Source organism: Candoia aspera, chromosome 7 (genome assembly GCF_035149785.1).
Source record: "Candoia aspera isolate rCanAsp1 chromosome 7, rCanAsp1.hap2, whole genome shotgun sequence".
Classification (NCBI taxonomy): domain Eukaryota; kingdom Metazoa; phylum Chordata; class Lepidosauria; order Squamata; family Boidae; genus Candoia; species Candoia aspera.
In genome coordinates, this window is record NC_086159.1 from 34,786,666 (window position 1) to 34,812,537 (window position 25,872).

A 25,872-nucleotide genomic window follows, 5' to 3' on the forward strand; every position below is an offset into this window, starting at 1 on the left:
GAATATGTTTAATACTTCCTAAAGCTCCCTTTTTGTATACTAAACAAAAGTTGTTGTACACTGCCCAGAGTCACCTTGTGTGAGATGGGCAGTCATATAAATATGTGCAATAAATAAGTAAAAAAATAAAAAATACTACTTGATAGAAATCTGAGAATTTAGCAACAGTTTTCAAGGGTGTTATTTTTGAACATATATGTCTGATGGAATGGCAGGTTTGTATTCAAGGTATTATAGAAATGGATCTGGTTATAATATAAATGCAATCAAGTTATTCTTGGATTATGAACCCAATTTGGCTGAAGGATTTTAGTTTGCAAATTTCAAGAGTGATTTTTCATCTTGTCAATGTCATTCTCATGAAGTTTTTTTCTTCAGCTGGGAAAGAAGACAGGAATTATAATGTCTTGCACTTCCCATTGATTTTCCCTATACTTCAGAATATAGTCAGCTTTAGCGTGATGTTTTTACAGTAGATCTTTGACCTCATGTAAATATTGATGCATTTGACCTGTAAAAAGCAAGCCGCATATGTGTGTGTGTACATATGAATGTGTACATACAGTATACATCATTGGGCTCTACTTTCATTGACTTGTACGTAGGTCAATATTTGCTGAACAGAATCTTCTCCCAGTAAAGAACTGGCCTGCAGTTCTATTAGATATTTACTGAGAGCGTCAAAAAGCATAGTCTCCATGCTCTTCCGATGTATTTGGCTAGTACATTGTATCTTAATACCCCACTAAACTCTGCATGGGGCCTATCTGGTGAGATGTACTCTTGATATCAGCAACCAGAAACCTCTTCTTTGTCCTTGTGGAATGGATTTTTTAAAAAAATTAATATTGTTTCTCAAGTAGGAAAAAGGAGTTGTAGTACATAATGAGAAAAAAAAATTCATCCTTTTGTTTCAAATTCTGTTTTATTCTGTTAAATAAAATTTGATAGAAGGGACTGTTCTCATACTGTAGTATGGTTATTTGTCTTATGCAAAGAAAATAGATGTATCACTTGTAACACAGCAGTATGGTGCTCTGATGGATGTAACTTCCTATATGGTACAAGGATATAATAATAAAACTGCCCTGCTATTCCTCTGGAAAAAGGCAAGCCAAGAAGTTACAGTATATCAGTGTGATCAAAATAGTGTAGTGACTTCCAAAAAAAATTCCAAACCTTTTATAAAACTGGCTTACCTAATTATATCTTGATCTAAGAACACCACCACATGCAAGTACAGATTTTATTTTCCCTACCTGTTAATTACTTGCCAAATATAGCATAGTATTAATAAAATGTTGGCAGAAAAGAGCGTTGTTTAATATATGCAGGAAAATTATTGTTTTGTACAAATGCACAATATGAATACAGTCAGATTCTTTGCTTTCATTTGATTGTATTAGTAGAGATAGGAACATGTACAATATTATATATTGCTTGAAAGTTAAGCATAGAACTGGAAACCAGTTCATTTTGTGTGTGGCTATTATTTATTTATTTATTTATTTATTCATTCATTCATTCGTTCAAAGGTTTTACAGCTACCCAATTCCAATGGACGCTTAAATTAAATTATCTTAAATTATAAAATTAACAGATGAGCTCTTGCCCTATTCCCCTCCAAGTCCTGCTGTGCTGCTTCATTGTGGTGGTGGTGGTGGTGTTTCTGGGAGGGATGACTGAAGACTTCTGGGAGTGTATACCAAGAATATATATATTCCCAGCAGGATCACTCAAGGTGTGAAGGTTCTGGAGGCAGATGATCACTTTAGTGACTATGGCAAAAGCATCAATACATACTGCATGTGAGAAGGTAATGGTAAACCACTTCTGCACCTTTACCAAGAAGACTGTATGGATAGAAAATATAAAATGATTGACAGTATAGTGCTGGATGATGGGCCGCTCAGGTTGGATGGCACTCAACATGCTACTGAGGAAGAGCTGAGAATCTTCAGAGTACTAATGGTGTTTATGAAATGGATAAATTAAATCCTTCAGGACTTCTGTTGCCATACAAGAAAAGAAAATCCAAAGTTGCAAGGCAGAATTATAATGGGAATATAGAATGTAAGAAACATGAACATGGGATAGCTCAACACAGTTGAAAGATGAAATGGAACTACTACAGATTGACATCCTAGAAATCAGCAAATTGAGATAGACTGGGATCAGACACTTTCAGTCCAAAGATCACACTGTTTATTACCCAGGATATGAAAAAGGAATGACATTGTTATTATGGTTAGGAAGGGTATAGCAAGAACAGTACTTGGCTACAATGCAGTGAACAACCTAATAATATCAATTAGACTTTGTGAGCAACCTTTAATACAGAGCTTTCCAAACTTTTCATCTTGGTGACACACTTTTTAGACATGCATCATTTCATGACACAGTAATTCAGTTTTACTAGCAAACTTGAGGTTAAACTAACCCCTTATAAGAGATATGGACACATACATAAATTGTAATAGCAAAATGTATGGGAACACAACATATCTCATCAAAACCTTTCATTTATATTTTTAAAAATATATGATTTGTAAGACAATAACATACATTTCCAAGATTGTTGTCATTCACGAGTAACAATATATAACTATGTGCAAGAATTTTAAAAATTTGAATAACACCAATAATTACTTACCATTTTAATGAGATGTATGAGGTTGATGGAATGAACACAGCTTTTGAATATTTGGTGGAATATTAGATAAATATTCAGTGTCTTTAAGTTTGTCATTGTTGAAAAGGATACTTCACAAATGTACATAGTAGAAAACTGCAGAAGAATTTTTAATGCCTTTTTACCTATGTTTGGATGCATTTTTGAAATGCGAATCCAAAAGCTATCTAAGTCACCCTCTTCATACATCATTAACAGACTTTGATCATTTTTTATTTCAGCTAATTCTTCTTCAGTAAATGAAAAGTTCCTTGTTGCAGTTGAAAGAAATGGATTTCTGATCCATAGTCTTGGACTTCAACATTTGGGAAGTAATGATGAAGTTTCTCTCAGCAATATTAAATGGTCAACAATTAGCAAGCTGATATCACATTTTAGCTCACACTCAGCAGTTTTGGAAAACATTTCAGAATTTCCTTCTTTCACTTTCCTTTTCCAAATTGCTATTTTTGTCTCTTATAGCACAAATTTTATCTACCACTGTTAAGATATTTTCTCCTTATCCTTGAATACTGATGTTTATTTTATTCAAATGTTCAAATATGTCAGCAAGATATGCCAATTTTGTGCACCAGGGTTTGTTTTGAATTAGATCGCAGAATTCATTTTGCTGATTTTCCTCAAAAAGTTTAAGCATCATTTCCCTCAATTCATATACAAGACAAAGCACTTGACCTCTTGAGAGCCAACTAATCTCTGTGTGTATTAGAAGCTTTTTAAACCTTGCCCCAATTTCTTCACAAATATAAGCAAATAATCTTGATTTAACAGGTCTACTTTTAATGTAATTGACCATTTGAACCACTTTGTCCATAACTTTTCTTAATTCATTTCCAATGGTTTGCACGGCTAGCGCTTTGCGATGTAAAAAGCAATGAGTAAGTATAATATTTTCATTCTCTTTCTTTGCTAAAGCTATAAAACCTTTTGTTGAACCAACCATTGAAGGTGCGCCATCTGTGCATATTTGTACGCAAATTAACCATTGCAAATTATGTTCCTTCGTGAAGCAATCTAAAGTTTTAAATATATTTTCACCTCTAGTTCTCATTGGAAGTTCTAGACAAGACAAGAATTGCTCAATAATTCTGTCTATATGAATGAAATGTATGAAAACCAATAATTGTGCTAAGCCACTGACATCTGTTGATTTATCTAATTGCAATGTAAAGATCATATTATCCTCTTTAAAAATTTCCTTCATTTGCAGCTTAGTGTCATCAGACATGTCTTGAATACATCTTCCAATCGTGTTATCTACCAAAGGGATTTTGTTAACTTCTATCTCAAATTTGGGCCCAAACATTGTTCAAACAATAGCACAGCAAGATTCCTTTATGGTGGTTTTGGCAATAGTGTGTGGGTCCTTGTTTCTGCCAAGTATTTGAGCAACCAAGTAACTTGCCTTTTGAGCTTTCTTTGATGTCTTCATTCTCTTTGTGAATGATGCAGACTGCTTCTTTATAGATTTTGAAAGCTCAAGGAAGTACTGTACTGGTTTTCCTGACAAATGACTGTGTATTGAGGTAAAATGGCTCTTTAATTTGTTTGGTACCATACTTTCATCTGCAAGTATAGCCCCATAAACTAAACACTTGGGACAAGGATTGTTTTCATTACCAGAAAATGTGAACCCCAGTTTCATATAATCTTTACTGAATAAACAAGGCTTGGAAATTTTTCCTTCTTACATACTAATACAGACCATTCAACAGTTGATTCTTGCATAGTTTCCTCTATAGCCGCTACATTTTGTTCATCGCAAACATCATCTTCACCAGCTTTTTTTCTTAATTAGAAACTCATCCATTTTAGGGGTAATTCAACTGCGAATTTATTATAACATTTTAACAGTAACTAAACATGAAAATAATGGCACCAGCACTCCACTCCTGCAGTGATAAAGTGAGAGAACAATCCCGTGTTGCACAATCCCACATTGCTCTGTATTTCAGTGCCTTTTATCTCCTGCATTTTCATGCCGTTGGTGGTTAGAAGCCAATCAGGCCTCCTGTTGTTTGGTCCTCCTTCCTGCTCGTCGATCTTTTGCACTGATTGGTGGTGGTGATGGCAACTCATACCCCTGACCAATCAGCTGCTTTTCTTCTTCCCGTGCTAGGCTCATCTCAATTTTCACGCCTTCCCCATCATTTCCTGCCAATTGATCTAACAGTCCTAATGGACCTTCTTCATCTTCCTCTGACTCAGCCTCCATCCTAACATGCTGCAGGTGCGGCCGCGTCACCGGAAGTCACGCAGAATCAGCTGTTTTGACCTGATTACGCATACTGTGCATGCGCAGTACCTGTATGATCCCTCGACCATGCGACACACCTACACACTGCAGCCGACACACTAACTTGTCACAACACATAGTTTGGAAAGCTCTGCTTTAATATGACATTATCTATGTTTATGCTTCAACCACTGATACAGATGAAGTGGAGGTTGATGAGTTTTATGATCAAGTTCAATTTGAAATCACCAAACTGCAAGCAAGATGTGCTGTTTGTGATTGGATACTGGAATGCCAACACTGGAAATACTAAGGAGGAAAATGTTGTTGAATAGTATGGCTTAGGAAACCAAAATGAAGCAGGAGAACAATTTATCATTTTCTGCCACTTCAATGATTTCTTCATTTCTAACACTGTCTTCAAACAACCAAATGCCTGTATACATGGAGTTCACCAGATCTCCATGTATACAGAAATCAAATTGACTATTTTATTGCTAAAAGGAGGTGGAGGAATCTCTGGGGGAATGATGTTCTAGAGGGTGGGGACCACGACAGAAAAGGGTGTTTTCTGGGGTCCTACCAGATGACATTCACTAATGGATGGGACCCAGAGAATGCCTCTCTTGTCAGATCTGACTGGACAGGTAGACACAACTGGGGAGACACAGTCCAAATACAAATACAAATCTGAAGCAACCAATTTTTCTTCAAAAAGCCTCAGAACTTGGAAATGTCCATATTATAAAACTATGGGAATAGAGTTTGTAATTTGCACTAATTAACAATATGCCACAATGGACAAATAACCACTTACAATTTTGATATTTGGTAGAAAGACTACCACACAATCTTTTGACTCTCCCTTCTTTGCCATTATAATATGAATAATTTGGAATCCAGGTGTAGTGGTTAAGGCATCAGGCTAGAAACCAGGAGACCACAAGTTCTAGTCTCACCTGAGACACAAAGCCAGCTGGGTGACCTTGGGCTAGTCACTTTCTCTCAGCCCTAGGAAGCAGGCAATGGCAAACCACTTCTGAAAAACCTTGCCTAGAAAACTGCAGGGACTTGTCCAGGCAGTCTCTGAGAATCGGACATGATTGAACAGATTAAAAAATATATCTTATTCATATATATCAGATGTTCACTCTAGGAGAAACATACAGAGTATCAGAGTTATCAAAAGTGCCATATTAAAGGAGAAAATTGTGGAGCAAAGCGTGACTTCAACATCTAGCATTTCCCACATAGGAGAGTTCTTTAAATGGGGAGCTACAACCAAAGCAGCTTTATTTCTGATTATCGCATATCTCCCATCAGAAGGCAGAAGTATGTGATGTTATTTGATTATAATTAAGTTAATGTAGGAGAAGGTATTGCAGGTATTGAAATCCCATCCAATGCAGAATTTTAGACTATACATAGAAATGAACCAGAGGCCAGTGCAGTTTGTTCAGCATTATCCTAATGTGTTCCCATTATGATCTAGTCCCAGTTATGTCATGAATTAATGTACTTGGAGTTGCCTTTAAGTCTGAGCTGGAGGTACAGGTCTGGCAATCTAAGTCATTTTTAAAACTAAAGAGTGCTTTTCAGCAGATTTTGAATGAAAAATGCATAAGGAAAATAATGGAGAACAGTTTATCAGTGTCCAGAACAGATCAGAAAATGCATATCTTTATGAGTAATTAAATTATCCAATGTGCTTTACATAGTTTTTCCAGTTTATATATAAAGAAGGTAATTTGGGAGTCAATGACCCCCTGGTTTTTATGTCAGACGAATATGTATTTTGCAGTTTAGTCCAATTTTATTAACACTGTTGGGTCAAACATAATGCTAAATGGAAAACAAAAGTACTTACCAAATCTTTCTTACTTTTGTTGAAATTGAGCTTCAACTAGTTTAGATTTCATGCAGTCCACAACTATTTTCAATCATTTTCAGTATTTTCTTATCTGAATATTATGTGAAGATCTCAGTGATAATAATGTAAGGAGCCCTCCTGAACCCAGCCGTAGGCCCATCTAAGCTAGCGTTACACTTTACAAAGTACAGCACTGGTGGCATTTGGGAAGCTCACCAGCCTGGATTGGAGGACATATTTGTTTTCTGAAATAAAAACCATGAGGTCGCTGACCCCCAAGTTACCTTGCACTATCACTTCCTGGAAACCAGTATTTAAAGTACACTCTGAATGTACTAATGAACTACCTTTAGGAAGGTAGTAAACATCCATCAGTTTTGGTAGCCCCTGCTTGCCTGATCCCCTGTGAACCTGGACAGTCCCCTTTTAAAACTATCCAATTGACTTTCATAACCATTACTGCTGGTAGCAAGTTCCACAGATTAATTATGGAGCGTGTAAAAAAATTCTTTTTACTGGGCCCTGAATTCTCTGCATTTGAGCTCTTAACATTGTGAGGGGGAGGGATATCTCTTTATCTACATAATCTATGACTTTGTTTGTTTGTTGGATTTCTATAGCAGTCCGCATGATATGTGACTCTGTGCGTCTCATGTTTCCCCTTCCCCTTTATTCCGCACTGAAGAGCCTCAGTTGCTGTAGGCTTTCTTTGCAATGGTGCTGCTTGCTCCAATCCATTCTGTTGTACTTTTTCTAGTCCTATAATAACCTTCTTTAGGTATAATTAACTGCACAGTTATTCCAGGTGTGGTCTTACCATAGATTGATATATATGAGTATTATTGTGTCAGTAGTTTTACTTCAGTTCCCTTTGCAATGACTCCAAGCATCTCTCTTTAGGGTAGCTGCATGTTTGGATGATATTCCTGCTAAGTTACTGCAAGTTCAAATGCGATCTACATATAAGACAGGTTTACATTTGTTTGGGGTGGTGGGCAACATTTACCACTTTACACTTATTTATATTGAACAGCTCTTGCCATTTTGAAACCCATTCTCCCAGTTTGGAGAGACCTTTTGGAAATTCAATCCCATTATGATTTCAGCACTCTGAACACTTTAGTATCTGTTGAATAGCAGCTTTATTTCGTGGGGAAAAAATTGTTTCCACTAAAGTTAGGAGTATAACTTTTATAAGTAAATATTATTGATACTGGTGAAAGAGAGGAGATGTAATGATTGCCTATCCCAATAGACTCAGACTCACAAGCAGGACTTAATGATATCTGATTTATTAGAAGAACAGTATGCAAATACAGAGAAAGCTGAGAATGAGTAAAAGCGCACCAAATACAAACTAAAAACCCTCGGCTCAAAACGTAATCCCTCCCCTCGCCCTGCCGTTGCAAACTCCACGCCCCCAGGTGCTGGTAACCATTTCTACTGATGTTCTGGGAAAGTAACCTTGAACACATGAAATAAGCCAAACTCATTCCAAACCAGCAGCCAACAGATAACAACCCCACGAGATGGAATCCTCCTCCCTTCCCAGATGAAACACGTATCAGTGAAATGACATGCGAAACGTTACGATGTACCAGAAACATTGGAACGGTGAACATGACATACCGCCCCCCCAAAAATACTAAGGAGCAGGTTTCATAGGATAAGCTAGATGAAAGTGTCTAACTAAAACAGGTGATTGAACATCTCGGGCAGCCACCCACTCAGGGTGGGGAAAATGCTTCCACCGAATGAGGTACTGCAAGGTGCCACGAAGCTTGTGAGAATCAAGGACCTCCTTCACCTCAAAATGTTGTTGTCCGTCAATCATGACTGGCGCAGGAGGTGTAGGTTGCAGATGCCACCGATCGGAGTGGTTGACAGGCTTGAGTAAGCTGCAATGAAAAAGAGGATGTAAACGTTGAAGATTGTGTGGCAAATCCAATTTAAACGTGACAGGGTTCACAACTCCCACAATGGGCAAAGGACCAACAGATTTAGGAGCCAATTTTTTCGAGGGCTGAGAAGACTTAATGAACTTGGTGGAAAGGTAGACCTTATCACCAACTTTAAAAGTAGGTTGAAGGGCCCATCTCTTATCAGCATGCAGTTTATAGGCGGACTGGGCATCTGCCAACGCTCGTTGAATTACTGGCCAGGAATCAGCCAGGTGCACAGCCCAATCAGAAGCAGAACAGGGCAGTGTAGTGGGTTGAGGCAAATCAGGAATGGGAACAAAATCCCGGCCAAAAACAGTACGGAAAGGCGTGTGCCCTATGCTCTGATGGACGGCGTTGTTGTAAGCCACTTCAGCAAAAGGCAGGAGATGAACCCAATTGTCCTGCTGATAGTTGACAAATGCTCGCAAAAATTGTTCAAGGGTTGAATTAAGAGCCTCTGTAGATCCGTCAGTCTCCGGATGTGACGCAGTGGACAATGCTTGCTTAGTGCCCACCAGCTTTAAAAATGCCCTCCAAAACTGAGAGGTAAACTGTGCTCCGCAGTCTGTGACCAAGCGGGAGGGGCTCCCGTGAATCCGGTAGATGTGGACTAGGAAAAGACGGGCTAATTGCTGAGCAGACGGAATGGAGGCACATGGAATGAAATGGGCTTGTTTAGAAAAGTAGTCCTTCACCACCCAAATCACAGTCTTTCTCTGACTAGGAGACAAATCAACAATGAAATCCATGGAGATCTCCTCCCAAGGATGGGAGGGACTGGCCACCGGCTGCAGCAACCCTTGCGTTTTGCCCCCCTTCCGTTTTGACATGGCACAGACAGGACAAGAAGCAACATATTCTTTGACATCACATCTCAATGTGGGCCACCAGAATTGCTGGCACACCAGGTGTAAGGTTTTCACAAAGCCAAAATGACCAGCCACTTTATCATCATGAGACCTACTCAAAATCTCCCTTCGCAAACTGTCAGGGACATACAGGCAGTTTTGCTTCCATGCGAAGCCTCTGTCAAGTGTAACATTGTCTCTATTCACTTGCAACCAAGTGTCAGATTTCAGTTCTGAGAGAAACTGTTGTTGCAATTGCGAAGGAATCGACGTTCTTCCCCCAGCCGGTGAAACTGAAGCTGAGGGCAGCTGCGCACAAGTCTGACTGTGGGTGACAGCTTGCAAACCCAACTGGGGTTCTGTCCACAGTGTACCCACAACATCAGGTGCCTGGACCGAATCTTGAGGCAGGCAGGAAAGCGCATCAGCCAGGAAGTTTTTCTTTCCTGGAATGAACTTCAACTTAAAATCAAAGCGACTGAAAAATTGAGCCCAACGGATTTGCTTAGGACTGAGCTTACGGGGCGTACTAAGCGCTTCCAAATTCTTATGGTCAGTCCAAACCTCAAAAGGACATTTAGCCCTCTCTAAGAGGTGGCGCCATGCTTCCAAAGCAGCCTTGACTGCAAAAGCCTCTTTTTCCCAAACATGCCATCGCCTTTCCGTCTCAGAAAATTTGTGGGACAAATACGCACAGGGCTTCAGGTGGCCCGCAGCATCCGCCTGCAACAAAAGCGCTCCAATGGTGAAATCGGAAGCATCCACTTGAACCACAAAGGGTCTAGTGGGATCAGGGTGTTGCAAAATGGGTTCAGCAGTGAACAGGCTTTTGAGTTTGTCGAAAGCCAACTGGCATTCAGGTGTCCAATTGAGCAATGCTCCCAGGTTCTTCACCTTCCGTGTTTCCCCCAGCCCCTTTGTACATAATAAATCAGTGAGAGGCAATGCAATTTCTGCGAACCCCTGGATGAACTGGTGATAATAGTTGGAAAAGCCAAGAAAACTCTGGAGCTGTCTGTGGGTACGCGGGTGCTCCCACTCCAAAATTGTCATGAGTAAGGATGGCGAGCAGGGGGCTCCCATCCAGACTGTCAAGCGCATGCGTAGCACTGATGAATTGTTCAGCCATTCAAAGAGACACAGATCGGGACCGCCTTAACCCTTGGGGGTTATATGTCTGGGTTTTTTCCACGCTTCTTCAGTTTGTTAGGATTCCTGTTAAGTACTAGCAATAAATATTAGAGACCAGTTCATTGTCTCAGTGTGTTTCCTGGTTGTTAGGACAAAAATAGCTTGAATCTTCACAGGATCCATTTCAATACCTCTGTCCGAAATTCTGTACCCCAAGTAGTCAAGCTGAGTCTTATGAAATTCACACTTAGAAAGTTTAGCATAAAGCTTAGCCTTTCTCAGTTTGCTAAGCACCTGTTTCACCAAGCCCTCATGTTCCTCCACCGTTTCAGTATAAATCAAAACATCATCCAAATAGACTAGTACCCCTTTGAACAAATGCTCATGTAACACTTCATTGATCATAAACACCACGGGTGCCCCCGCCAAACCAAACGGCAAAACCTTGTACTGGAAAGAGCCCAGAGGACAATTGAAAGCAGTCTTCCACTCATCCCCCTCCCGTATATGGATATGGAAATATGCTTCCCTCAGATCCAGCTTAGAGAAGATTTTCCCCTTAGCCAGATGTGCTAACATGTCTTTTATTATTGGCAGAGGATATTTGTTTAATATTGAAACCGCATTTAATCCGCAGTAATCTGTACAAAGTCTCAATGTCCCATCCTTCTTCGCTCGAAACAAGATGGGGGCGCCCACTGGTGAATTTGCTGGTTCAATAAAACCCCTGAACAAGTTTTTGTCCACAAACTCCTGCAGCACTGCCAGTTCCTTTTGTCTCATGGCATAGATTTTTGGTTTTGGCAGTTGTGCATCTGGGACCAACTCTATTGCACAGTCAGTATTTCAGTGAGGTGGGAGTTGGTCCGCCTCCTTCTCCCCAAACACATACGCAAAACTCTGGTATTGCTCCGGCAAGCCTTCCAGTGGGGTGGCAGCGAAATGCGGGGTTGCTGCCGCCACCTTCCCCACTGCAGCCTGCGGAGCGTCGTCCTCCCCAGGAGCTTGATAGAAACCATCCCCAAAAGTCAAAGTCCTGTGCACCCAATTTATATATGGGTTTTGCTGGACCAACCAAGGAATCCCCAGAATGACTAAAGGACCCCCCACAGGCACCACTACAAACGGCAGCCCCTCACGGTGGCTGCCCATTTGCAACGCCACCATGCCCGTGGAATGGGTGACTGGCTTCCCCCCTGCCGTAGAACCATCCAGCTGGGTAAAAATCATGGGACGTTTTAGTGGAAAACTGGGTAACTCCAAAGCAGCCACCACGTCAGGGTGCATCAAGCAAAGTGAACACCCTAAATCAATCAAAGCCCACACTTCAACAGTTCTTGTGTGGGAGCCTAGCTTCACTTTCACTGTCAGTGTGGGATAGTTGCCACTCACCGAAATATGGTCGCGCCCTTCCTCTACCACCTGCCCAGAGGTGCCCTTTAAAGCAGGTGGCTGGTGTTCCCTGCCAGCTGGAGTATATCGGGCTCCCCCATGTCCCCGAAGTAAGGAATTTCCTCCACTTCAGTCTCAGCCAGAGCCGCCTTCATTTTCCTGGGTAAATGGGAGGGAGATTTCCCTGACGACTTTCCCGGACGTTCCTCGGTTTTTCCTTTCGGGCACGCCGCCGCTCGGTGACCTTCCTTCCCACATTGGAGGCATTGTCCCTTCGCATAGCGGCGCTCTCTCTCCTCTTCCCAAGCACGTTGGCCAGACTTTCCAGTGGGTGCAGCAGTGCGGGAACCCTTGCTGAGCCTAGCATATCTCATCACCTTCCGGTGAGCAAAGGTTTCATGGGCATGCTCAGCGTTCCCTGCCAGCTGTATCCACTCATATAGGGAATCCGGGTCATCTCGACCAAGCGACCACCTTAGGACCTCCGTATTCAGACCATCCTTAAAATGTTCTATTAAGGTGGATTGGGACCAATCCTCAACTTTCCCAGCCAAAGCCTTAAATTCCAGACCATAGTCTGCCACTGATTGTGGCCCCTAGCACAGCTCCCTCAATGCCCGTTTTGCTCTTTCCTTAGCTAACAGGTCTTCAAAGTGTAGTTTTAATGCCCACAGGAATTCCTCGAACTCCTCCAGCTCAGGGGCCTCCGACTGACATAACTGCATGTACCAATCGGCCGCCCGCCCCTTGAGCTTAGTGGCAATGGCATTAATCTTGGCTCTTTCTGAGCGGAAACACTGTTCCCATTCGTCCATATAACTCCTTGCATTGGTAAGGAAGAATGACAGCTTAGTTGGATCTCCATCAAATTTAATGGTAAAGTCCTTTACCCCAACTCCGGGCGGTCCCTTCACCACAGCTGGACGGTCGGGCTTTCTCCTAGCCCCCAAGGATCTCTGCTCTCAAGGAGGGGACCTTGAAATTCTCGCCCTCAGCGCTCTTACTTCCTCTCGGTGCCGGGTCCTACTCCTTTCCTCCGGGGAAGGTGGGGGCGAAGAAGGAGTCGAATACCTATGACTGGACTCCTCTCTCCTCCTCTCCCGTGGACCCCAATCCATGGACATTTTCCGAAACATAAATTCTAAGGATTCCAATTTAGCCTCCACCAGTTTTATATGATCAGGGGTTTTGGAATCCTCCTTTCCCTCCTGCCTCACCACGGCTGGGGACAACAGGTATCGCTGCTTCCAAGACGTTCTTGACGTCCCTGGTAGGGTTCCCTGTGTCTCATCCGAGGTGAGCAACTCGCCTGGTGACTCATCGGTCAGTTCAGGGGCTCTTTCACCTCCAACCTCCTCGTCCCCTAGGCTGAAGCTCGACCCCTCCCGAACTTCTGAAGTCTCTTGAGGAGGGACTCTCTCCGTTCTTATCACTGTAGAGTCGGGTTCCCCCTCGCTCAATTCCTCGCTTTCCATGGTCTGTGGATTTGGTTTGCTCATCGCTAGCACTTCCCCTCACAAAATAAATCTGGAAAGGGGCTAACGGAAAAATTTTTTGGATTCTCAGCTTTATGTAATGATTGCCTATCCCAATAGACTCAGACTCACAAGCAGGTACTTAATGATATCTGATTTATTAGAAGAACAGTATGCAAATACAGAGAAAGCTGAGAATGAGTAAAAGCGTGCCAAATACAAACTAAAAACCCTCGGCTCAAAACGTAATCCCTCCCCTCGCCCTGCCGTTGCAAACTCCCCCCCCCCCCAGGTGCTGGTAACCATTTCTACTGATGTCCTGGGAAAGGAACCTTGAACACAGGAGATAACCGAAACACATTCCAAACCAGCAGCCAACAGATAACAACCCCACGGGATGGAATCCTCCTCCCTTCCCAGATGAAACACGTATCAGTGAAATGACATGTGAAACGTTACGATGTACCAGCAACATTGGAACGGCGAACATGACAGGAGAGGAGAGACCTTACCATAGATGGATGGATGGATGGATGATAGATAGATAGATAAAGAAGAGAAAGAGAAAGAGAAAGAGAGAGAGAGAAAGAAAAAGAAAGAAAAAGAAAAAGAAAAAGAAAAAGAAAAAGAAAAAGAAAAAGAAAAAGAAAGAAAGAAAGAAAGAAAGAAAGAAAGAAAGAAAGAAAGAAAGAAAGAAAGAAAGAATCTTACCTGGGAAATAACATAATGATAGGAAAGCCTGTATTACTTAAATCTAACTGTACCTAGGAGCCTGTAGCGTGTTCTCCTCCATTACAGAGAATAAGTTGGGTAGGTAACTGAACTGCATCATGCAAAACCAGAAGTATTGAGATGGAAAGGAAATGATGAATGCCCTGAGCACTGAAGTTTAACCAATTGAGAGAAATTACATAGAGACATGCAAAGTAAATTTTTCAGACAAGGAATGGAAATATAAGTGCAGGGTCCCTCTGCTATCTTTACATTTATTGACCTTACTGGTCAATACATTTAAACTGTTTTTAAACTCAGTGCATGCAAAGTTGAATTCCAAAACTCCCCTTCAAAATGGCTGCCATTCAAGACTCTCTCCGTTCACAAAGGCCCTAACTAGTCTGTTGACAATGGCTTGGCAAGTACAGTATATCTGCTGTCATCTCTTTTACAGGGCAGTATCTTGGCTCAACAAGCCCATTCTGCTGCTCATCTTGCACATAATGGTATTTGGCATCAATCTACTTTGTACAGGGAGCAACTTTCTTTGATTGGCAAGCTAGCAGCACCATGGTGGGGCAACCCACAGGTCCCTCCATGGAATAGCTGCCCGTGAAGTTTTGGCACTGCCGTGCAAAAGCTACAGGGACTTGGCAGTTCTGTGGGGGTATTCCCATGGCTGTACAGCTGCCTCAGGGTGGGCAGCCATACCACAAAAGTGCCAACTCTTAAAAGTTGCTCTTCAGGAAAGGATAACAAGACGAGACAACAACTCGCCCTCCTTATCTCCCCTTGCTTCTCCTGGGGGAAGCTTCCTCTCTCTCCCCTGTTTCTCCTGCTGGTTGTTCAAACCTACCCATGGGTTTGGAGAACTTAAAGTAGGGGATCTATAGGTCTTTGCGACCAGAAACCAGCACCACCTGAGATGTTCCTCACACTTCCCACTTCTCTGGAAAACTGGAATGGAGACAGACTCCCTGTTTTCTCTCATTGCTGGGGAGAGCAAGGCTCTCTGAGCCTGCGAAGTTTCCTGCCAGCATCAGCACTAGACAGCAGCTCTTAAGTGCTATTATGAGAAGACCCATAAGAATAAACACAAACAAAACAAGCAGGTGGAAAAAGTTTATTTCTGCTAAGGGTGCTGAGAATAGTACAGGGAGGAAAGTAGATTCTAAATATTAACAAAAATGGGATACTGAAGTTTATGGAACTGAAGAAATTTTGCAGATTTATCAGAATGTGGCAACATTTTGTTTTCTCTTGTTTCATCATCTGCTTATCTTTGCACATCCATAACTCTCATTAAAAAACAAAAAGAACAAATTGGAAAACTCCTCAGATTGGATCTTGAACTGATCCCAAAACTATTAACCATTACCTGCTTTCCTGTATTTTCCTATTAGAGATGTTACAGTCACTAAACAGAATGCATTTAGTAAAATAAATAGCCCTATGGGATTCTTACTTGTAGCTGTTTAATTGTGGAATATTAGATATCCAAAGAAAATAAATCAGAGGAAACCAAAGGAAAATAAATCAGAGCTTTTGGAGAAAACAAATAGATTTTCTCTGCATATTTGGATTCCTCCATCACCACTGGGTTCTCTTCTGAGGCCAGCCAGTGTGCGTATTTGCATTATTGAAGCCATGTTTTTGTAGCCGTCAAGCACAGTCCAGCCAAAGTAAGACTTGCTTGGTAAAATAAACCAAGCAAGTGCCTGATAACTTCATAGCAAAAGTGAAAAATACGCCCTTTTATCCTTCTGGAAGGCTGTGAAGATCAGGCTCTTCCCCCAAGCCTTGGGCTAGGATGGGGCTGGGCTAAATCGGGGGTCCACGGTATGGTGAGAAGGGTCTGATTTGTTTGCTTTTATATTGTTTGTACTGGTTGTTGTGACTCACCTATCACTGGGTGCAATAGGCAACCATATAAGTTCTGTAAGTAAGTAAATAAAATTGAAGAGAGCTCTGCAGGAGCTACCAGGAAAACCTTGGGCATTCCACCTGGTCTCTGGCCTTCTCTCAGCTGCTGTGCATTACTCTGCTGAGAGGAGGCACAGCCAGGGACCAGGGCAGAGATCTCTTCAGTGTTTCCTCCTTCTCTTCCTCCTGGCCATTTTTGATGGCTAGGGTGGGTGTGCTCTAGGATCCTTTGGACAACTGGAATTTGTCTTCTAACTGGATTGGGTGGGATCATTAAGAATCTCCTTAAATAGCCAGGAAATTTCCTCCCTACTTCTGCAACTCATCCTGCCTGGAAGAAAAAGCATTCCTCTACTTCCCCGTCGGTTTCAGTGTGCTTGCTGCGCTAAGAAAGTGTTATGTATGGAAACCGTCTAACGCAATTTCCCGGGGGCTGGCCTCTTATGTCATTTTTTTTGTTCTTGCTTCCTTGGTGTACCAAGAAATGGGCACCATTTTTCCGTGATGCATCACACAGCTGTTTGCTTCCTGCAATCAGAAAAGCAGGAGGACGATTGCACTGTTACTGCAGGAAGGTTCCCCGAAATGGGACGCACCAAAGCAGCAACCACACCATCCGAAAACAGGGATCGGGACGGGCAACGCGGCACAGCTTTAAGCGGCTACTGTAACGCTGAACTCGGCCGCTGTTTTTTAAACCCGCCGTTTATTTTGCTAGGCTCCCAGGGCGATCCTCAGTGGGGATGAGCATCGGGTTCAGGGGCCCGCAGCCGCCCAAACTGTCGAGGGGCCGCCCCGCCCCAGCCCGCCGGAAGCTCCGAGGTTCCCCTCCGCGCCCCGACTGGGGCGTTCTGCGCGCGCTCGCGTTGGTGAGGAAGCGGGAGCGCAAGCAGCCTTGAACCTTCTTTCTCCCGGCTCAGGGTCGGGAAGAAGCCGGCGCTGACGGGATAGCAACTAGAGCCTTGCGGGGGCTGAGGCTGGGCGGAGAAGCGGCAGTCGCCGCAGCAGGAGGGTCATTTAAGCGGCGGCATGTGGGCGCCCCTCGAGCAGCTCTTTCCGTCTCCCAGTGCAGGCGGGAGCGGAGGAGACACTGGGAGAATATCCATAGTAACGGGGGATGCGAGAGGAGGGAGGCGCGGCGCTGCGCAGCGGTAGTTCGGCAACGTGCCCTCCCGCAACCGGCGCGGCGTGCTCCGAGAGTCGTCCGCTCCGCACGGGAAAGCCCGGTGAGTGATGAATGGCCGAGGCCTTCGGCGGGACAAAACGGGAGTCGGGCCGCGCGGAACGGCTTCTGGTTCGGCACGAGCAGGCGGCGGGAGCGCAGAGAAGGAGGCCCCGAGGACGCGCTTTCGTCCTCCCCTCCTTTTTTCGTCGTCCTTCCCTCGCTCGGCTGTGCTGGTGGGAGGTGGGGGGCGATCGCTGGGCTCTGCTGCGTTTGGTTTGCTTCGGCTGCAGCGCCCCTGCCTAGGTCGTCGGGAGACGGGGAAGAAAGATGCCTAAAGGCGAGGAGGCATCGCTGCAGAATATAAATATCCCCGGCTTGGCTGGCAGCCCCCGCCTGCTCGCGCTCGCTTCGCTCCCGTCACAGCGGCGGCGGCTGCTGCCTTGCTGCGCCTAGGTGAGAGGAGCGGCTGATGAGTAAGCGAGTGCGGGATGGCCGCCTCTGCATGCGCGGCTCGCAGGGAGGGCTCGGGCCCCGGACAGGCTGAAGAGGGGACTCGTTTAGGCTGCGTTAACGGTGACGAGGGACCTGTATCGCGGCCCCCTGCCGCCTTTGCCCCAGTTCTGCGCTGTTACGAAGTGGACGTCGGCTCCTAATGGCAGTTTCATTCTGTCTCCCTCCCCTCCCAACGCTAGGCCTTCAGGAATGTCGCGGTGCCTAAAAATAGTCCATTTGAAGGCAAGGGAAAAAAAAGTGGCAAAACGCAGGAGACAGGACGCTGAATGTGCGTGCCTCTCCTGCGCTTCTGAAGAGCGCCTGAACTGAAGGAAGGCGCCTTACTATGAGTGACGTGCCGGAGGCGAGTTTTTCATCGTCTCGGGGTGCAGTGATGCCGGGGCGGGAGGAGGAGGGCACTTTAACTCCGGTGAGCTTCCTCCGTGTATTTTAAAACTGTTTACAAGCGGGCATGCACTTTCCAGTGGTTGCGCCCTGGAAAGTCTGAAGGCAGAGTGAGTGAGTGAGAAGCCAGCAATTTCTTTTTTTGCTATGAGCTTTCGGTTGTTGGGTTGCCAAGTTTCGTGCCGACGAGCTTCCCTAGGACTGCGCTGGTCTCAGACTTCCTAGGAATAGAAGCGTCGGGGTGCAGAAGTGAGTCTCAGGCTTATAGAGTTGCTATTTGTGTCTTTTTTGTTCCGATTATTTTCAAAGAGATCAGGGTAGGTGACTTGTTTCACATTCGACGTGCCACAGATTGAAAGCAGGGATCATAATTAACAGGGAAGGTTTCGGTATCCGAGGTGGATAGCCACTTGTAGTAGAACGGTGGCTAAGTGGGATGTTGCTGTATTATATTTACAAAGGTGGAGTACATTTAGGCCTTATACACTATTATGTACAATAGTACAGTTCCTTTTAGTTCAGTGGTTCTGAGTTAAGTAGTTAATAAGCTTGCTTCATAGCTACAGTTATGTGCCAACAAGTTATGGGCCTGTTTACAGGGGAAAATGTACTGTATATCATCTGTGAAATATATTTTATTGCAAACTGTACTCTGCAAATATTTGCACTCCACATATTTCCATGCGGACATTTTTTTAATCAGAAAGGATATATAAAGCAGTTCCAAATGTTTTTTTTTCAAATAAAATAGTAAAGATACACAGAACTTGTAAGAGTTTGAATATACAGATTGATCTGACTTGTAAAACAAATTTTCACTTCACTTGTCTGAGCTGGAATGACTGATTTTTTTAAAAGGTTAGTTGTAATACCTTATACATGAAACCAAGAGTCTAGCCGTATACATGAAACCAAGTCACGTATACATGAAACCAAGAGTCTAGCTGTATGGAAAGTAACAAAGATTCAAAGCAATATTTGAGCAACAAGAGAAAACACACCAATCAAATGCTGGAAAGTAAAGGAAAAATGGTGTGAGAAAAAAATGTGTTCTTTATGGAACCAAAAGTCCCAATGTGCCTCCAGGGAGTACATCAGAGGACTAAAAAAAAACAGTTGAAATGACTTGTTTACAATATATGGAACAAGTTACAAATATACCTGTACAGAAACAATTACCTAAAATATACATGTGCAGAAACAAAAGCAATAGGAAAACATTAAAAAACAATGCAAATGTATATTTTAAAAATAAGCAAAATAGATGATGCATAATTTCCAGTGGAAACACTCTTATATCTTACATTTTATATCTGTTTTATGAATATTTGTAATTTGTTTCATTAATTGTAAAAATTACTTATAGTACTTTTGGTAGTATAAAGACAATATTTTTTCTTTTTTTCTTTCCATTAAATTGCCGGAATGATTGTCAAATCCCTTAACACAGTAGGCAAATGCTACTTTCAGATCTAAAATATATTTGAAGCAAACCGAAGCAAATATTTGTAGCTCAGGGTTGAACTATGGAGTCCTTGGTGCTCTCTGAGCCTTGTTGTTGTTTTCTTGCAGACATTTCTTTGCCAGACTAGGCAACATGTTCAGTGCATCGTCGGGGCACTGAAGATGTTGCCTAGTCTGGCAATGAAATGTCTGCAAGAAAACAACAACAAGGCTCAGAGAGCACCAAGGACTCCACGTATTTGAAGGTCTGCTGATGGTCTGCAATCAATGGCATGAAGGCAAAAAGACTTCTGTTTTCAAAGTAGGAGGCCTTAATCCTGCAATGTTTAATTATTGCCATGTTGTATAGCTATATTATAATAGCATTATAAACATTTTAGGGAAACTGCAACAAAACAGGGATCAGTTTAGCAAGTAATACTGGGTGTAGTTTATTTCACAGTTTGTCTTTTACCCTGATATATGTAAATGAACGTAGTCTGATTTTATGGACAGGTGTTGAACATTTCACATATGAATATGTTTAAGTTCTGCTTTTTGAATAAAGATTAGTAAGTTGTTGCTGAATGAAATGTCTGACTCATTTTAATTAGTATAAAGAGCATGTTGTTCTGCCTTTTTAAAAGGCCAACTTAGTTACAAGAAACATTTAGCTATTATATTATTTAATGTGTTTTTATACATATAGGTTCAGAAGATGCTTAAAAGAAATATGAAAAAAGAATTATAATTTCATTTTTGCACAAACTAAGTGGGATAATCTAAATATAAAGTTTTAAATGGGAGAAGAATAGAAAAGACATTGCAAGATTGGTGGTAATGGCCTAACTCTTAAATAAATTCAGGAGAGATAGATAGCCCAATACTGTATCCAAAATACTCTATCAGCTTAGGATCCATGAGGAATGCATCCGATGCCTAGAGTTGGAGGTCTGTAAATCTGGTAAGTTTGCTTTCTTGTTTGTTTATGTTATTTATATAGCTGCCCATCTCACCCAGGTAACTCTGAGTGGCTTGCAAGATTAAAACAGGCAAACCCACCAAACATAATTCGCCAGCACCCAAGGATAAACTGTTGACTGCACTCAACATCAATAGCAGGGCTCCTTTATCCCTTGACCCAAATGCCTGGGAAACAGCCAAGTCTTCAAAGCCTTGCAAAAGAGTAATGGGGTTGGGGCCATTTGACTGTCTGGAGGGATGCGGTTCCACAGGGCAGGTGCTGCCACTGAAAAGGCACGACTCTAGGGTCCAATAAGATGACATTGGTTACTAGGAGGCAATCAGAGCCTGCTGCTTCTGCTAGATCTAGTGGGGCAGGCAGAAACAATATGAGAAAGTTGTATGTCAGAAGCAGCCATTACATGAGACTGTTCACTGGGCTACTCATAGTACTTAGGGTGAAATTACAGATTTTAATTCTAGGGCTGGTAATTATTATCTAATTATATCTGCCCAATGTTTCAGTGATTTAATCAGAAAAGTGAAAGTACTATCTATTAAAAAGGGAATGAAATGATTAAGGTAAAATGTCTGACAGGTATTTCTGTACTTGAAGTACTATACTCATGGCCTTTCTCCCAAGAAAAAAGTACATAGCATTTTAGCCTGAATATAATTTTAAGCAGCTTGAGGTTAATAAGTGTACTGGAGAACTGGAATAACAAATGCCACGTTCTGGAACTTGGGGATCTTTGAGTGTTCCGTCACCTTTAATATGGAGAGGTTGTAGATACTGAGCTGCAAAAAGTTGTTATCAACTTCCAGATTGGCCATATTAGTCATTCTCTAATTTAGGTTTTGTTTTCTTTTGCCAAGAGAAACTATTACCCTACTTTGACAAGTATAAAGAATAAATGAAGCAGTGTATCACATTTAGATTGCCAGATAACTTTTAGTGTCTTATAGCCAAATGTAAAAATGATTAATGTTTATGCTATAATACAATAAAAAAGAAAGAACACAATTAGCAAAAACAAGAAAAGGAAAACAGACATATTACATTCAGCCCATTTTTTAAATATATGATTAAAACTTCAGCATATGGAATAATATTGTTAATTTTTTTCCAGTATCCCAGTACTGTAGACTTAAATCCATGTAAAACACATCCCAATATTGTCAACAATTACGGAGTTTTAGACATCAGTAATACATTTGGATTAAATTGCAAATTCAGATTTTTAAAATTTGTTATACTGCCTTTTTGCTGGGTAATCCAAATGCTTCTTGCAATAGTTCAGATGGTTTAAAAACCCTATTATCTATAAGCTGATCTGAAGTATTGATATTCCTACTTGCCTATTACTGCCCCACCTCAAGTTTACCTACAGTATCCAAACTTGGATTGCCTCAGAATGTAAGTTTATCATGTGAAGAAATCATGCTTCTCTTCACCATTTCCCAAATGTATCTTGCAGCCTTTAATGTAGGAAATGCAATAGAATTATTGTTAAAAATGGAGCCAAGCCCTACTAAACAAGAGGAATCACATAGATTTCTGTTTTTAAAAAAAACTTCATTACTTGTATTCCATATAAACATTGAAGCAAGAATATAGGTCAGCTGAAAATCAGAAAAGTAAATCCTTCATCATCATATAATTTAGATAAAGAAAATCCAAGGATTTTTCCTTCCTATAAAAAATTTCTAATTTTTAAAAAGTTTATTACTGATGTTTCTATGTCATTCTCTTCTAAGTTGCTCAGAACAGTGTACAAATAAAAAAAAACATTGGAAACTACATGGGAGTGATAAACTATATACAGTACATTATAATGGCACTGAACAACAGGGATAGTTCTCAAAGCATCACCCAAATGCGCTCTCCTCAAAACCAAATTTTTACTTCTTTATGAAAACACATTAGGCAGGAGGTAATTCTGTATGGCAGGACAAGCTGTTCTGTGTGAGAGGTATCATCCCCAAGAAGGGCCTGTAATAGGGTTCCTTCAAATGGATTCTTTTGGAGATGGTTCCCTCAGTAAGGGTTCTGTCTGAAATCTTTCTAGATGGGCAGATTCACTTTGGAGTAGACAGTCTTGGAGATAACCAAGCCATGAGCCATGTAGGATTTAAAGGTGATAGCTAGCACTTTAAATTGCATGTAGAAGCTGACTAGCAGCTAGTACAACTTCTGGAGTACAAGTATTTCATGGACATATCTTTAAATGTCCATTATTACTGCATGTTGAACCAGTTTAAGCTTCTGGATGTCTTCAAGGAAAGCCCCATGTAGAGCACATTGTAGCAGTCCAGCCATGAAGTGTTGAATGCCTGATTGTCCATGCACAATGCATCCTGGTCCAAGAAAGCTTGCAGCTGATGCACCAGACACAGATTGTGTGAAGACTTTCCTGGCCATGGCTTCCACCTGCTACTTGATCAGAAGCCGTAAGTCCATGAGAACTCCCAAACTGCAATTCAGCTCTATCCAGGTAAGCACAATACTGTCCAGAAGTAAAGTTGATACAGGAATCAGAAGGGTCCTATATCCATATCCATTCTGTCTTGTTAGGATTTGGTCTAAATCTCTTCCCTTCCAGACTGTAACAGCCTCCAGGTACTGAATTAGCGCCTTTACTTCATCACCTGTGTGGCCTGGGTAGCAATATAGTAACACAGCTATATCTCTAAGTAAATACATGTCAGCCTTGTGAGGTAGTCCAGATAGGAAGCATGCCCAGATGAAGTAATTCTACTTTATTGTAAGGTTACATTAACAGAATCTTGCAAGTCTGAAAGTACATTTCTTCCCCGTCACCTTTACAGCCTAAGAAACTAGGGAGGGTCCCTTCTGAGTCATTTGCCATGCCCACGTTCCTGCTGTGGGCTAATCTGCCTCTTAACAAACCATTGCCCTGGCTGCAGCTCTTCTCCCTCATTCCGACATACCATTACAATACATCAATCTTGAAGTAATATTAATTTTTACAACTTATTCCATAAATTCAGTAGGGTCTTTAACCATCTATTTATATCAATAGATGGTTTGAACTGATACATTTGATACATTTATCTCCGTGAATGATGACCATTTTCTTGGAATAATTATTCACAGACAAGTCAAAACAACCAGTAAAATCCCCAACATTTCAAATTTCCATAGAAACATTAGAACCTATAGGAAGTATATGAATTATTGAGTAACCTAATATTTTACTAAATCTATAGTTATTATCAGTAAGTGTTAGTATAGAGCCTATGTCATTATCAAGAAAACATACCATTGGCATACAGTAATAGATATGTTCAACCCCAGCTGCTGTTATACCCAAGATAATGTACTCTTCATCTGTGTAAGACAGGTCATTGGTTCTAATTAACATGGTATTACATAGTAATGCAATCCATATTTGTTTCAGAAATTATCAGAGGCCTGTTCTGACTCCAAGGAGAACATAATTGCAGATTTCAATTTTCTTTCCAAGCTATAAATTGTGCATGATGGATAATCAGCAATAGTATCATCTGTAATATATGTGCCAGAGCTATCAGTATTTGACATCAATTTAAAGAAATTGGTTGATGAATTGTACATTAAGCAGGGTCTTTACCGGCCTTCAAAAACATGGTTGTATAGGCCTAACTGAAGGAGGTTGGAAAAGCTTTGTTCAAAAAAACTGTTCCATACCTGCAGAAGCATTTGAACAAAAAATTAATATGTGTTATACCGCTAAATGGACTTACCACAGGGATCAGGGGGTTTTCTTTTTCCTTTTTTTATTAAACTTTATTAAAATTTTAAGATAAAAAGATAAAGGCTAACAAGAAATGAGAAAAAGTAAAGTACTAAAGCAAAATAGAAAAAAGAACAAAGTCAAAAGTGCAGAGAAAGAAAAAAAGAAAAAAAAATACAGAAGAATGACTTCAGACTTTACTTGCTACAGATATAAGTATACATTTATATTAAACCCTTGCTCTAAGCTTACAAGATAGATTTCATTAGGATCGGGTTTTTCTTGTTTTCATAGAGTTAATTTCACAGAAAGACAAAGGTTCAGCTAAACATGTTTGCAGAATGTGAGTGAGTGAGTGTACACTCTTCAGCTACTTTGCAACTGCTTTGACACCCCACAAGTTGTTTTCTGTTAACACCTTTGAATTGAGTTACTGTATATCATCAGCCTAGTGCTGCTTTGGGAATTTTCAGGGCCTTTTAAGGTCAGTTAGTATCCAACTGAGAATTGGATGTGCGCGCGCACACACACACACACACAAACAGGTAATACTTGATAGTTTTGCTGGGTCCTATATTATATTTATTTATTTATTGCTCAAATTTAGCCACCGCCCATCTCCCCCAAAAGAGGGACTTGTTTATTTGTTAACTGAAGATCAGGATACTACAAAATAATTCAGAACAAGTCTGCTGTGAAGTTGAATAGAAAATATTCTTGGTTGTGTAAGATTTAAAAGTCACAACATATCCACCAAATTCAGCTTTGATATATATGCTTGCAATACTTTACAGGAGCAATAAGTAAATATAAATGAAATATTATGGCAATCTAATAATGTATCTAAAATCTGTTTGATTAAAATCTCCAGGCTTAAATATCTGATGCATAGCCAAAATAAAAAGATGTTCAAAATATCTGTGTATTATAACTGGATAATCCTTAGTGGAACCATAGTAGTTAATTCATGTATTTATTAAAAGACTTAATCACCAATATTGTTAATTTTATTAGTTTCACGGTTCTTGTATATTGACCCTAACATGGTGGTGCATGGAGATTTCCTAAATGTGAGGAGAGTCAGGGCCAACCATACTTTTGGGATCAGCGTGTTCCAAATATGGGGTTAATACTGTGAAGGTCTGACACTTGTTGATTCATCTTGTATCTCTCATGGGAGAAGAACTTTAAGAGATGTTCTTTCAATGACTGGATGAGCAGAATCGTGCCTGGGAAGAAAGTTGTGCTGGAAAGGGCTTTATAGGTAATAACTAACACTTGAATATACCTGAAATCCTACTGGCAGTCAGTGCAGTGACTGCAAAATAGGTGTAACTACTGTAGTAGTTTCCCTGCCTGACAGCTGAGTTCCTTACCAGTTGCAGCTTCCAAGTCACCTCCAAAGGCAACCCCATATTGAATTGCAGTAATCCAATTGTGAGG

General features: G+C 41.4%; 1 protein-coding gene across 2 annotated transcripts in view; it reads left to right on the top strand.

Annotated features, from left to right (window-relative positions):
- Positions 1-25,872, top strand: part of ANKS1B (ankyrin repeat and sterile alpha motif domain containing 1B) — a 370,859-nt gene that overhangs the window by 285,094 nt on the left and 59,893 nt on the right. Inside the window, exon 1 of one of the 2 annotated variants that reach the window (XM_063308684.1) lies at positions 17,140-17,450. The exons of the other annotated variant lie outside the window; for it this stretch is intronic. The gene's annotated coding sequence lies outside the window, so the exon portion shown is untranslated. Of the gene's footprint in view, positions 1-17,139; positions 17,451-25,872 lie in introns of those variants that run through there. 2 annotated transcript variants of the gene reach the window in all.